This window comes from Mus caroli, chromosome 4 (assembly GCF_900094665.2).
Source record: "Mus caroli chromosome 4, CAROLI_EIJ_v1.1, whole genome shotgun sequence".
Lineage (NCBI taxonomy): Eukaryota > Metazoa > Chordata > Mammalia > Rodentia > Muridae > Mus > Mus caroli.
In genome coordinates this window covers 42,945,042-42,960,722 of record NC_034573.1, presented here as the reverse complement: position 1 = coordinate 42,960,722, position 15,681 = coordinate 42,945,042, and the positions used below count along the sequence as shown (strand labels likewise).

At 38.9% G+C, this 15,681-nt stretch overlaps 1 long non-coding RNA gene across 1 annotated transcript in view; it reads right to left on the bottom strand.

Moving 5' to 3' along the window:
- LOC110292146 overlaps positions 1-15,681 on the bottom strand; it is a 75,201-nt gene that overhangs the window by 9,815 nt on the left and 49,705 nt on the right. The window contains exon 3 of the long non-coding RNA XR_002377672.1: positions 13,647-13,759. This is a non-coding gene — a long non-coding RNA (uncharacterized LOC110292146). The remainder of the gene's footprint in view (positions 1-13,646; positions 13,760-15,681) is intronic.

Below are 15,681 nucleotides of genomic sequence, written 5' to 3'. Positions count from 1 at the left end.
TGCCAGCATCTGCTGTCACCTGAATTTTTGATCTTAGCCATTCTGACTGGTGTGAGGTGGAATCTCAGGGTTGTTTTGATTTGCATTTCCCTGATNATTAAGGATGTTGAACATTTTTTCAGGTGCTTCTCTGCCATCAGAACCAGCACTCCCACTTCGCCCAGTCCAGGGCACCCCAACACACCCGAAAATCTAGACCCGGATTTAAAAGCATATCTCATGATGATGGTAGAGGACATCAAGAAGGACTTTAGTAGTCTTTAATTTTTTAAACTTCATTAGTCAATGAGTTTTTTGGAGTCACAGGAGCACAAGTGAAGAGCTATAGGAGCATGAGTGACTTGAGCAATGAAAACAATTCTTAGTGATGGATCAAAATTTTTTGTCATTTTTACAAACATAAGGCCTCTCAGAGGTTTTATAAGACATAATCTAAGCAGTCCCTTTGAAACACAAATCCTAAAAATTACAACATTAACTAAGCTATCCTCTTAATATTAAAGTTTCAGTTTGGGAAAGTTTGAATTTAAAACTCAGGGAATTTCTATAATGGAAGTGGCCTACTCTTTCTCTCTCAAAAGGAAATTATTTTAATGGCTCATAAGCTTAAACAAAATAACTAGAGGTTTTTTCCTCCAATTTTTGCACAGAAATTAAGAGCTTTACTTTCAGAGTTGACTTTATGAGCCACTCAGACCAAATGAATGAGAATTGCTGAGTCTGTTTTTAACAAAATGTCACGTGACAAGACTCATGAAAACTGTGTTTCAGAGGAATATCAAAATAGTACTCAGCCAATTGGAAAGTACGGTACCAAGTTAACTCAGCTCTGCACACTTACTCCATCCAAAAAGCCAGCAACATGTACATTTGTCCAACATTAACAGGCAGGAATGATGCTTTCCCAAAGTATTCCTAGCAGGAGCTGATATTTGCTCTTCCTGAAAGAGCATTTAAAATATCTCTTTTCCCCGGGGGCAATAGTGGCACTAGCTATAAGAGTAACCCACCACTTTTTTATTCAATTCAGTAAAGGTGCTTCTTGAAAGGAAGTGAATGCTTGGTGCTGTAAATCTGGCTCACAGGGCCCAGGAATGAAGCTACTACTGTTATTCTGATTAATGGACATCATACTAAATTACTTTCTAAATTTATACTTCAATACCCATAGAATGGCACAATTTCCAGCCCTCATCAGAAAAGTGTCTTTCTGCAGTGGACAGTAGCTGATGTAGAAACCCACAAGTGGTCAAAATGAAGAAAATAAATATCTGTAGTACTCAGTCATAAATAGGACAGGACATCTATGCTATATGCCTTCACCTCAAGGCTCTGGGAACATCAAGGAAGTGGTATAAGGAAGATTCCAAGAGCTGGCGATCAGGAAGAACTGGGGAGAAACACAGTGTTCTGGACATGACATGAGTGATGAACTCATGAACTCATAGTAACTGTGGTTTCCAGAACATGACTTACACAAGATCACTCCTCTTAGCATCCTAGCATGAAGTAGAGAGGGGTCATGAGCTCCCATCCCTAGCTGAGGAACTTTTCACAGTTGGAATCTGCTAAGTGGAGGAGGAATTAGCTTTTGTTAAGCATGTGGCCTCTGTTAGGGAAGCCATACTTCAATGGAGAGCCCCATATCTATGAGTACAAAAGTAGCATAAATGGGAGCTTGTGGGTTATTTTTTAAGGGAGCAAAGTTGGCAGGGGGTTGGAGGTAAATCTAGGATGAGTTGAGGAAAAATGCATTATATGGATAATGAAATTCTAATGAATTAATTAAAATGTTATATTTAATAACTTTAAAATGCCTCTTTAAAAAAGGTGACAAATTGCTTTTTAACCTTCTACATGGCTCTGCATGGCCATCTTTCCTATTGGCTGTTTATTTAAAGCCTGAGAAATAGTGTTACCAAACAAGCAGAATAAACAATCAGCTTCATGATGAAGAGAGAGCTGCAAAGAGGAAAGAAACAAGAAACAGAACATGGAGGAGAGAAAACTCTGAAGCCAACAAGGCCAAGGGCTGTAGTTGTTTGGAAGCCCAAGCCCCACCTTAGTTCATAGGGCACTGCTCTTGAACACCCTGCTATTATCCATATTTCATCAAGTCTCCAGGTGATGTGGCAGGGCTAGAAGAGACCTGGGCTAGAGACACACTTAGAAACACTTTCTAGAGCAAATGAGATTAAGTCCATTATTAATAAAATGGGAAGCCTTTATTCTCTAATTGATGTAATAATTTACAATACTGAACTAGAAGCACATCGTTAGCTTGGTGGGATTAATGGTAAATAAATGGTAAATTAAAGCTTATAGTTGTTATTATACCTTTCCTTATTATTATCCGCAAAGTACCAACTGCTTACCAAAAACAAAGAATAAAACCACTGCTCAAACATGAAAGCAAATACATTGAAATTCAAATCCAACATCACTGGCTGATGATCTATGATGAGGTATAGATAATATTAATGCAAAAATAAAAATATATTCATGGAAACAGAAAAACACTTAAAGGATTTTAAAAATATGATATGTTGGTAAGTGCTTGACACCTTTCTCTTTGGGGAAGGGCATCACTCGTAGCATTGTCAACTGGCATGAGATAAATTATCAAAATGTGGTAGATTTTTAAGCTGCTAGTATGATACCAATTAAACTGAGTTCAGGAAAAAATATATAAAGTTGGTCCTTGAAAGCTATAAAAGTATAAGACCACTCCAGCACAGCCTGGCAAAGGAGTATGTGTATAGACCTTCCTATCTATCAACAGACTAAACAACAGTTGATGCTTGGCCAGATATATGTGTTTATAACATGGAAAGTCTAGTGGTTATTATTCATCATCAAAGGTGGATAAGGCAAAGTTCAAGCTTTGGATGAATAGCCATATGAATTTTGAAGTCTGGCTTCCAAGTTCTTATATGTTTATGATATATTCTTACCTATCAATCTCTCTTCTGCTGAAGTTTTTTAATGCCTGTTAAAGATGGAGAATGCCCTACATATGTTTTAGTTTTTTGTATATCTTCTTCTGAGTTTCTGTCAGCACAGTAGATGTAGTCATGAATTTTGAAGAGAGAAATACAGCACTGACCATGAATATGTACATTTTGGGACACTTCATCATCATCTTGGCAGCAATATTCCTTTAGATTGGCATATAGATTAAGGTTGAAGTGGTTCCCTCAAAAAATAATTTTAAACTGACATTTATACCACACACAAAGCAAGTTTAAAAGTTATTTATCATCTTAATCTCCTCATAGAAACTGCTGTTACTTTTTGAGTAAAGTTTAAAGCACCGGAAATCTTAAAGCCTGAGAATCATACACTGTGCTCAACTATCCTGACCAAATCTACCAGGCAGTTAATACAATAGATATGAAGGTGAAATTTCTCATTCAAAACAGTATCTCATTAACATTTACTACCAGGGTATTTCTTAATGATTCAATGATTTATTAATAATAGCACAATAAAACTAAATAGTATCACAGGCAATCAATGCTTACGTAAAACCTAAAGCCAAGGCCTGAAAGAAAGTGCTGACAGTTATCAAAAGAAGATGTACAGGACTTAAGAATATTAACTATAGTATCAGCTCTTCATATTAGCCAGACTCATTTTATGAAAACAGAGCCAAAGCGAGTAAGGTGGAGAAAAGCTATTTCTGAAACATGAATTTCTCTTATACATGTTATTATTTCTATGTCTATGTAGACTCCTCTGAGCTTAAATCTTTCCCTCCTATATTTGCTGCCATCTTTCTGCATCCTTTCAGCATAAGTAAATCCCAACATTATTTCTAGGAGTTTGGAATCAGAGTGTCCAGGAGAAGTTCATCTTGAATTAGTAGAATGAATGAAGTCTTGCCCCAATCCTTTTGGGTGGGCATGATTCAACCCACTGAATGCCTGATTTGCTTTCTATGATTAAGCTGAGACAAACCACCTCTCCTACTCTCAGACATCGGAACTTCTTATTCCAGGGGCCTTCAGTCTCAGCTCTATGTGATCATTTCATGCCTTTAGGCTCCAATGAGACTTTTGTCACCTCTAAAACTAGATTTCCCAGGATAATAAGCCTCCAGATGGTAGATTATGGAACTTCTCAAACTCCATAATCATATGAAGAAACCACTCACAAAAAGTCCCATCTCTACCCAATTGGTTCTGCTTCCCTAGAGCATCTTGGCTGATAAAGTTTAGATAAATGTTTCATTGACCACATATGATTAAAGAAATATAAATATGAAAAAGCAAAACAAAAATTTATACCAACAGTCTTATTATTGATCACAAAGTCAAAAAGAAACTGCCAGTAAAATGTAAAAGGCACAGATAAATAAAGCCAGCAGTTATTGTAAAGGCTTGCAATGAAAAGGGGGAAATGCATGAGATAATGGATATTTGGGAAAACACAATAGCATAATTTAAACCACGTTAAGAGAATAAAAAGTCAGGATGGTGGTACAGCAAATTAAAGGAATGCTATGGATAGTAACTTTAAAGGAAAATGCCATCTTAGAATGGAGGAGCCTTCAAGATGTAAGCAATAAGGATGTGACTATAGCTATCAAAGAAAGGGAAGAGACAAGATTCTTAATGATGTTTAGTGATGTGGTGCTTACTTTTAGCTGTCAACTTGATAAAATCACCTGGAGAGACAGTCTCAATGAGTAACTGTCTAGATCAGATTGGCCTGTGGGCATTTTGGAAGGAGGGAGTTTATCTTGATGGCATTCGCTGAGGTGGGAAGACCCTGCCCAGTGTGGACCAAACTTTTTTCTGAATTTGGGTCTTGGTCGATGTAACAGTGGAGAAGGAAGGGTGAACACTAGAATTCATTCTCTCTGCTCTTGACTGGGCACACCATGCACACTGTGACTTCTGCACAGTGATAGATTGTAACCTGTAACTGTGAGTCAGATAACTATTGAAGAAGAAACTAACAAAAATCTGTAACAAAAATTTGTGAAGAAGAAAATGGAATAAAATTTCCAAAGAAAAATATCAAAGTTACAATTTAGTAAGTCCTTAAGTTGAGAAATGATAAGTGCATACATTGTTAAAGGGCTCCTCAAATCCAAAAGAAAAAGTATTCAATAAACAAAACTTCAGTGAAATTTTAAGTAATCAGGATAAATGGACATTGTAGTCTTAAAAGCTTCTGAGTACGTTTATCTATACTGAAATTAAATGACTCTGCTGGTTATCTTTTTATTAGTATCAAATGCTTGAGAGAAAGAATTTCAAGGAAGAATCTCTTTTTTGTTTGTTTGTTTCAGTGTCTTCAGCTCATGGTCACATGGTCCTGTCGTATTAGGCCTGAGGTAAGACAACATGTTATAACAGAGTATGCAATAGAGACTCTTCACCTTTGGTGCACAAGAAGCAGAAAGAAAGACAGAAAAGGACCAGGGAACTAAGAAAAAAAATATACCTTTCAAAGACACACCTCCATTGACCTGCCTTCAATTAAGACTCACAGCTAAATGTCCCCACCACTTCTTAAAAGAATGTTAAAAGATTAGGACCAAACACGTTTTATAAATGACCTCCAGGTGTATTTCTCTAAAAGAAGATTCTGAAGTAAATGTTTACTGGTCTTGGGGGGCAGGGGGAAGAAGATAGTAACATGGAAAATAGAAAACTAGTCACTCATAACAGTCATCTTCACTGAGCTGGTCATAGCTGCGGCCAACTGAGGCTCAATTTCTTCAGAGACATTTAGAAACACAAAGCACGCAACATCCCTATCTCTTGGGTAAGAGATGAGCAAACAGAACTGAGGGTACACTTTGTCTCAGCTAAGAGGTAGAATTAGGGTGAGGATGCGATAATTCTGTCATGGCACTCAAGGAACTCTTGTAATAGAAGATAAAACAAGGTAAGCCACATTTGTAATACACTCTGATAACTGATAACTAAGAAAACAAAGAAGGGTATAGCAAAACCATCTAAGGAAGTCATAAGAATCTGAAAGAGGAACCAGGAAGGCTTCCACAGAAGACTCCATCTGAGCTGAGTCTAGAAGAAGCTGAAGGAACAAAAAGGTGGTAAGGTGAGAGAGTATGTGACTAACACCAGAGATGGTGCTCTAGGCAGAGGGAATACCAAGAGAGAGTCACAGCGGGGTTCAGGTTCCACATGTAACTCGGGATGATTGGTGGTATGGAGGGAAATCATTTCTGAGGGTACAATTCAAAACTGAGCCTTGCAAGTCCTCAGCCTTAAGGGCTTTCAGACGACATGGAAACAGACCAGATTACCTATGGATTACAGAATGAAAAATATATTCCAAGGACCACCACCTTCCATAATCTGATTACTTCCTAACTCTCCATCTATATCTAAACAACAAACTTCACTATCTCCCTTGATTCTCCTTACTGTCTCCATCTGTCAATCAGAGACCATTTCCATTCCAACATTCCTTAACACCAGGCCTAAACTTTATTTATATGACTTTAAGCTCCACTGAATTTTTCAACTCCAACATATTTATACTTTAATATGTGCCACCAAGTCAGGAACAAACAATGTCATGGATTTCCTACTCTCTTGTTTCCATGCTGACTTATAGGAAGTCAGTGGAAGATGCGCCTGCCATTTCTTTGCCTAGTTGTCCTTACCTTAAGAAATACTCCATCAATTTTTCTTAGCCAACATTTTCAACTTAAATTTGGCCTTCCCTTGACTGAGGAAATCCCAAATTTGGCCCTCTATTTTTCTAGAAATTTCTCTTCATGGACTCCTAATCAGTCACAATGCTACTGCATAGCCCACATTTCCATCCAACGTGTTTTCTAGGAGATACTGACTCTAACTTTTTGTCTATGGACTAAGCTCTTCTCATTTATGATATCGAAGTACTCTCAGATACAGCTTTTATTGAGTTTGCCCACTTCTACCAAGGGTTTCGGGTTGAATATGAAACACTTTATGAGTATATGACAGAAGTCACTCAGGATCACTTCAGCCACTCTTGGCTTGCTGCTCTGGCTCAATTCCTTGAAATCATTATTTTTAACAAGGAGTTCTACATATTCACTTTTCCCTGAGCCCTCCCTAAATTAAGTTGAAAACATCTTCACACTAAAATGGCACCTCAGTCTGTGTGTGGCAAGAAAAGCCATCCCTTTGACACTGGTCCTACAGCTGCAGGGCTGCTAGAATGGATTTCAAAAACTCAGAGAACCTAGAGGAACACAGCCAAAAACATAATCACACCCATCTCCCAAATACTAGAAACACCTTGTGGTTAAGTTCCTTGCCAAACTCTGCATCATTAGGGATAATAAAGGCAGTTGCTAAGTGTTGAGCTTTCCCCACAGCTGTGTCTCATCCCAGGGCACAGCCTAGGTAAGGAAAGCTCCCCAGAGAGTGGTGCTCGATAACAAAGGAAGAAAGGAAGGAAGGAAGGGAGGAAGGAAGGAAGGAAGGAAGGAAGGAAGGAAGGAAGGAAGGAAGGAAGGAAGGAAGGAAGGGATAAAGGAAGGAAGGAAGGGATAAAGGAAGGGAGGGAGGAACAAATCACAACTTCTGATAATCTAAAACTGTTATCAGGAAATATAATGAAATGTGATTTTCATTAGACATTTATTGACTTAAGTACAGTGAAATGGAAAGCCACATTAACAGAATAATGCTCTGAGCTCAGGGTTTGGTTGGTTGGTTGGTTGGTTGGTTGGTTGGTTGGTTAGTTGGTTGGTTGGTTAGTTTTTGTTTTGTATTGTTTTGTTTGTCTTTTTAGAACAAGGACATCTGGTTGCTAGAAAAGCAACCTGAGATAAAGGCATCTCTCCTGTTGTGAAGAGTTCTTAATACCAAAACTCTGTGTTCATTTATATTTTGTCTGAAAGAGGAAATACTGGATTCCACTCACAATCATGTGATACTCAGTTGCCAAGAATATCAATGTGCCAGAAATTCTGGCTACAAAATTCTACAAGCCTCTGTGTATATGCACATACTTAGAGTATACAATCAATTCCTCTCAACCTCTGTAAAGTAATTTTGGAATAGCCATTAAAGTTTTCTTGGCTAAAATATGCAGTTAGCAAAAGAAACAGTGGAAGCTGTCTCACTGGCTGTCAAGAGCTGAATAGCTACATCTTCCCAATTGCAGTCAGTGATGTCATGTCAGTGTCTTGAAATCACACCTGAAAGCAATGCCATCTGGGGCATATGCTATGAACCAGTTCAAGATTTCTTTTAAAAACCGAAGGCCAGCATACCACCCTATAGCACTTACTAATAAAAAAGTGTGTGTGTGTTTCTGTGTGTGTGTGTGTGTGTGTGTGTGTGTGTGTGTGGTGTATTATGTGGTGGGTGTGCAATAAAGCATAAATTCAAGTGTTGGTCCTCACCTACCACCTTGTTATGTCATGGCTTCTGAGGTGTCTGTTTCCCATCTCAGAAAGGGAGCCCTGGGATGATAAACATTCATTACTGAACTTGGACATTCTTAGGATTCAAACTTACTTTGAGAATTGATTCATCTCCTCATATCTGTAAAGATTGCTTTACAAAACTGAGAAATTATGAATATTAAGTAATTCTAAGCTTAACTATTAAAGCAAATGGGAATGATTAGAATAAGAGTTTTCACTCCACATAAAGGAAGAGAGGAAATGAGAAAACGTTATTTAATTTCATCAATGCCAACCTGTTACTGAGACCATTCTCTAGGTGTGGGTCTCCCTTTTTGCAGAGGGTCACTGGGCCACGAGGATGAAGGGAGCAGAAGCTGTGAGCAGGTTGGTTCAAACAACCAACCGAGACTATGATGGAAGAACTTCTGGGAGACAGCTTCAGTGAGACAGCTATACTTTATTGTTCTGGGAGTAGAGTGTACAAGGACTCGTAAGGGTACAGGTGGATTGGTCATAACGCAGCACGTAATTATTATACTGGTAGGAAAGGCTGATTGGCCATAACACAGTACCTAATTATCATATTGGCAGGGGAGAGAGGGAGACTCATGTGCTGAATCACACAGTGCTTGCAGGAAGCTCTGTGCAGGGCCACCCTCCAAATAAGAATGGCCATCTATGTATGCTCAGAGGCACTCTCCAAATAATGTCAGGGAGAGAAAGGGAGCCTGGCTGAGAAAGCTGGTTCCTCCGTTTTGCACTGAGCTTAGAGAACTATCTATCCAGACAAGGTGGACTGTGACCTTAGCTGCAGGGCTCTCCAACATGAGGAGAGCACACGGTAGGTAGTTTACCTTTACCTTGAGAAATATTCCACCTGAAATGCAATGAGTGAGTATGTGCAGGTCTGCATTTTCTTCACATCAGTGTGAGGAAAACATTAGAGGAAGCAGCCAGCCAATTCTATCTCATCATCTCAGCATGGATTGTTGTCAGGTGTACTTAGTACCAGAGTACAAATCATATAAAAACAAACACACAAATAATATGTCATTTTTTTCCTCAAAGTTAATGCTATTAAAAGAAACACCTTTGGGGGATGTTGAGGAGAAGAATCAGCAGCTTTGGCTGCTCTTGCTGAGGAGCACGTTTAGTTCCCAGCACCCACATTGGGCAGCTCACAGCTGCATTTAACCTCAGTTCCAGGAGAATCTGATACCCTCTTCTGGTCTCAGACATCATTTGGACAGGAATGGTACACATACACGCATTCAGGTATACCCATATATACATCAAATCAAGTCAAGGTAAAATATAATATTATAAAGAGAGGCACAATTGAAGTGATAAGGACTTGAATTAATTCTTATTGTGTGCATAAAAATAACTTAAGGATTATATGTAGCCCAGAGAAACAAACTGATTATAACTGAATAGGAGCTGTGTCATTTTTTTCACATCAGGTATAACACATGAAGAACCCTTTTCCTCAGTGGGAAACTATATGACATTAGACAAAGAATTTATTGCTCAGATGTCAATGGCTGCATAAATTTATGGCCAAAAGGGAAATTGCACCAGATGTGATCTGTGAGGGAGAGAGAGGTTCAACGAATTTCATTAGTGTGAGGAAAGCTTTACAGCCAACTTTATCCCACCATTTCAGCTTTCAGCCACATCACTGAGCACCCTCTGCAGCCTTCTGAATGGCCAACATTTTTGTTTCTATTGATGTGTTTCTTCTGTTATTCTTCAATGACTAAGATCTAGAGAGGGGTATGGACACGGCCTGTGGGAATCTTGCCTTCATATGTACAGTGGCATTCACATACCACCCTTTTATGTTGACACAAGTTAAAAGAAACCTGGATAGAATCTTAACAAATACTAAGGGAATGCAGTGCTAGGGAAGGTTAAAGACTTTGCTTTAAAGAACTACATAATAATATCTGAAGGTTATATGCTAAACAATATTATAAGGGCTTCCCAGATTAGGATGTGCACTGAATCTCACCATACTAATGAAAGATTATCTGTCATAGACTCTACTTACAAATTAAGGAAACTGAGTAGTAGGGTAGAACTGTAAACCAGATTGTGTGCCTGTCCTTGTAACTTATTTATCTATTGCCAAGAACATACAGATATCGGCATTGAGCATGAAGAGATAGCACCGTGAGTAAAATGATTGCCTTGAAAGAATGAGGACCCAGAGCCCAGGTAGCACAGGCAGGCATGTGGTGTGCACTTGTGATCTCAGTGCTGGAGGAGTGGAGATAGGTTGACTGCTATTGCTCACTGGGTAGCTATCCTGATTGTTAGTTACTGTGTCCGAAAATAAGGCCAAAGGAGCAGTGTGCAACATTGTCCTCTAGCTTCCAGACATATGTGCATACGACATGTACCAACACACATGAACACACACAAATTCTTTCACAATGCTTTCCTTGAAAAGCAAAGAGAAAACATTACTACTATTTTACAGAAGGCCAACTTTACACAAAAATACTATATAAATATATCCAGTTATTTTTTCTTTCAGAAATGTTTCTGCCCTTTCAGAATTATTATTTTTATCTTGGAAAAGACATTCTCTCTCTCATGTCCTAAAAACAGTCAATACAGAGACTATAGTATGGATTATGGAATAATTTTAATGAGTGAATTTATTAATCAAGTAGCCAGATAGCAATTGACATAACAGTTATAGAGCTCAAGAGTTGAACAGTGTTTAATAGTCATTATTTTTAGTAATCCAGGATGGTCAAAAAGTATCAGGCCAAGCTTGACGGGACTAGAGGTGTGAACCAGATAGATAGCTGACACTGGAAAACATAGCAGCATTGCTCCTTAGGGATATGCTGATGCTACATGGTGCACAAGACTACTTTCATTATTTAACTGTCAACCTTAACAACCCATGTGTTAGCTGAGGAGATAGTCAACAAACAAAGCAATTTACACCATCCTGCCAGAGAGAAGGTAGAAGCTGCAATCATGAAATGAATCTTTGTTATTCCATAGCTCACATCAATACCACGCCATATTACAAGTAAGTGCAGGAGCAGAGTAGAAAAGGAGAGAACAAAAATAAGAACAAAGGGAAAGTCATTCAAGATTTAGCCAATAGATCTTCTCTGGCCCCGAACCTCAGTTTCCCCTCTAGTTTGCCCTGGAAATATCCAGGATTATTTTAATCCCCAACTTTCCTTATCTAGGATTAATATAAGAATGACCCAGTTACCATAGTCCTCTTGACAGGAAAGTCAGGGCTGACATCCAATTAGTTCAGGGCTTCGCTCCTCCCTGGCAAGGAAGGCCATGGAATAAACCCTCAGCAGTTCTTTTACACCTTCCAAGCTGGAGGTAATTGTCCCTGCATGGGGAATTCTGAACCTCTGTGCCCTGGGGCAGCAATCTGGCCACTCATTTGTGAGTCCTGGCACTAATCTACAGCTGCACATACCTCCTGAGCTGTTACAACTGATGGGGCACCTGTTCTCTCTAATTGAAGGTGATGGCAGTGGGGACATGTTGGCAGAAGTTCCACTAATGCCTTGTGATTGACTAGAAAGTAGCATGGATCGGTAGTATAGAGAAAATTCTGCCTACCCTAGCATTTCCATGGAGAGAAACTAACCTGCCATGCAGTGAAGGGAGTCTGATGGTGGGCAGAAGAGAAATCTTGTTTAGAAAAAGAATCCAAAGAATGTGGCACCTTCTGCTCATTGAGAATATTGTACATTTAAAAGTCTGCAGCATTTCCAACTGTTCTCCACCAACCTGCCCCCACTTCAGTAATCCATTTAATGGAAGTTAAAAGCATGCTGAGAAATGCAGCATACCCAATTTATTACTAGAGTTCATTCCATAGATAGCGAGCCCACACCCTGCATGCTGCAGAGAATATATAGGTTGCACTTAGAGATCAATATCAGTTGGCTGCAATTTGAAAAGTGCTTCTAATTAAATTTCTAGCTATGACATTTACTTAATCAAAACTTTGGCAACGAGAGCTAATTCAAGCACCGTATTCAGTGAGCAGATTTGAGAAAGAGGTGGGGGGATGGGGGAAGTCACTGGGAGAATAGTCAGAAACTTTAATGTATGGCTTAAAGTCCTTACAACTGTAATTAACGTGGTGTGTCATCTAACGACCACTCACAAGTATTGACTGTTCCAGCACTAGAAGAAAATGTACTAGTGCATGCTATTTTAGATGGAGAGATTCTGGAGTAGACTATAGGATCAAATATGACATGGCATTATTGGAGGAGGCAAGTAATATGGCCCAACAGGAAATAGTTTGTTAACTGAGCAGATTAAATGATGCCTTGATATTGGGTGAGGACTTGGATGCTCTTAATCTTCAAGCATATTTTCAGTATGCTTTTTAAATGAAGTTTTTTAAAATCTCAGGGAAGACACCATAAAAACAGATTGGAGACTTCTTAGTGCATCTAAAATTTATTCTGGGTGTCTTATTCAAACCATCAAGTAGAACTATTTTGTTTTTTAAAAAATGATCAAAACTGTTTCTCATTCTGTTAGAACTCCTGAATATAGCATAACTTTCATCATCCACGGTTTTAAACCCATTGTTGTCCTGGTGGTTGGTCAGCTATCTTATTTGCAACTTTGGGCTTTAAAAAAATGGCTAAAACAAGAAAAAAGAAAACAAGCTTAAAGTCAATGATGAAAGGCCAGTAGACACAAAATCCCACCTGAATCTTTAAATAAGACTGTAGCCCAAATCACATTTCATCTCAAAGTGAGAGAGTGTATCTTCTCCACAGTGAACAGGAAAATTCCTTTCTCCTCTTTCAAACATCTTTCCTTTTCCCCACTCCCTGTAATATACTAGAGGACCCCAACTTTCACAACATTCAAAGTAGAGGCTCTCAAGCTTAAACTGTACTGTAGAGGGGGAGGGCGGGGTTCTGTGGGGCTTTGCAAATGAGTTCTTTTTGGGATCCTTCCATAGATAGAGGAAGAGGACACTTGCCACTTCACCCTTGCACAAGTATGTGCATGCATACATGTGTATGGACACCTGCACGCACACACACACTCTTTAGGAATGATAGAACATCCCTTTATGAACACAGCACTTCCTAAGGAGTCCTTTCATCTTCTCTCTCAGGCCTGTCCTTACATCCAGTTGAGAGAGGACAAGCCCTGAGAGTGGCCAGGAACAAGTCAGAGATATGGTCCATGAACAGAGAGAACGAGGTGCTCAGCTCCTTTTGTTCTTAACCTTCAGGCTTTAACTGATTTCTGCATTTCTGAGTCAACTGAAAGCAGCTTACTCAGACTCAGCACCAAGCTCTTCTATGGCTGTAGGAAGCCTAAACGCCCAGCTACAAGAAACTAGAAAACAAAACTGACATGTTAAAACTGTTAATAATTTAGTAATTATTAGTAACTAGTAAAATAGCAATACTATTAATTAATACAAATGCATAATGTTGACTTAATAATAAAGATTATTAAACTATTAATTTCAAGAAGAATTGATTAGATCTGTGTGTAATTGTACAGAAATATCGCAGAAACTTAACAGGCTAAATCATAACTATCAAAAGAGGCAAAATCTAACCTACTTCCTCACCAATCAAATAAGAATTCGTCACTTCAAGGGATCTCAAGAGAGTGCCAGCTAAGCACGAAGAGCTGTTTTAGGATAAATAGGGATAAAACAATGGGAACTGAAAGTGAATCTGGGTAGACGGCTATTAGGGAAGAATTCATTGCACAAACATAAAGACCTGAATTCAGTGCCCAAAACCCACATAAAAAATCAGGTGTGGACAAGCATGCCTGTAACCACAGAGCTGGGGAGGCAAAGAAGGGAGGAACCCTTGGGCTTGCTGCCTATCCAATGTAGCTAATCAGTAAGATCCAGGTTCAGAGAGACTCAACTTTAAAAACTGAGGCAAAAGAGTCTAAAGAAGGCGTCGAACTTGACCTGTGGTCTTCACAAGCTCGAACATATACATGTGTATATATATGTAAACATACACACACACGTGTGTGTATGTGTGTGTGTGTGTGTGTGTGTGTATACACATGTGCAGAAAAGTGAAAGAAAAACTATCTTCCTTCAAAAATCTGCACTCAAAAGGTCTGATAATAAAAAGCATGATAAAATTAATTGTATAAGTCAGGGGAAAGCTATGGGGGTGGAAACAAGGAAGGAAAACTGTGGTGTTAATAGAACAAATCAGGTTTGCCTGTGAAATCTCAGAAGCATGGAGTAATTCCAGGCAAAATGCAAAAGAGCTGAGGACTTCAGTGCAAAGCTCTGTGGTGACAGACTTGCAGTTATTGGTTTGTGATGTTCTTACAAGTCTGCTCTCTGTCACATGCCTTCCTTTCCCAGTGTATAAAGCTCACATACAATTCCATAACTGGGAATTTCAATGGAATCTTCTCTTTTGACCTGTGGAGAAGAATTAAATGATTTTTAATTAACATATACCTTTAAAGAGGCTGAGCAGAAAAAAAAATATTATTATTCCAAAAATAACTATGCCTAATATGTTTGGTGTTTGAGCAAGAACAATGTTGGGAGTCTGGTCCTGGGAAGTTTTAGGCAGCTAGATGAACACAGCTAGCTGGCTGTGTTTCCTGAACAATCAAGTGTAAGTCAAAAATCTCACAGGCTTGCAGCCATTCCTTAACTAAATGTCAGTTCTAAAGCTAACCAGAAATGGAATGGCAGGACAGCTCTTATTGCAAATGGAGGAAGTACTGCCAGAAGGGATAGGCTATGAACCCGGCTTTTCACTTAATGGGCCTGTGATAAGTGGAGAAATAACTCACTCCTCTGACCTTGTGTTTCCATATTCTTAATGGAAATGCATCCCTAATTCTTGGAGATTAAGGAAACAGATCTGTAAGTATGTTCCTACATTCATCATTTTGCCTGATTAGAAGCACCAGGAGGGTACAGAGCATCCATGCCAACGTCCTGAGTTGGCACAGGTCTTCCTGGCATTTAGTAACTACTCATCCATTTCCTCTACTAGTCTGGACACTTTATATATATATATATTTATATATATATATATATATACACTTTATATATATATATATATATATATATATATAACATATTTTCCTCAATTACATTTCCAATGCTATCCCAAAAGTCCCCCATACCCTCCCCACCACTTCCCTACCCACTCATTCCCATTTTTTTGGCCCTGGCATTCCCCTGTACTGGGGCATATAAAGTTTGCATGTCCAATGGGCCTCTCTTTCCAGTGATGGCCGACTAGGCCATCTTT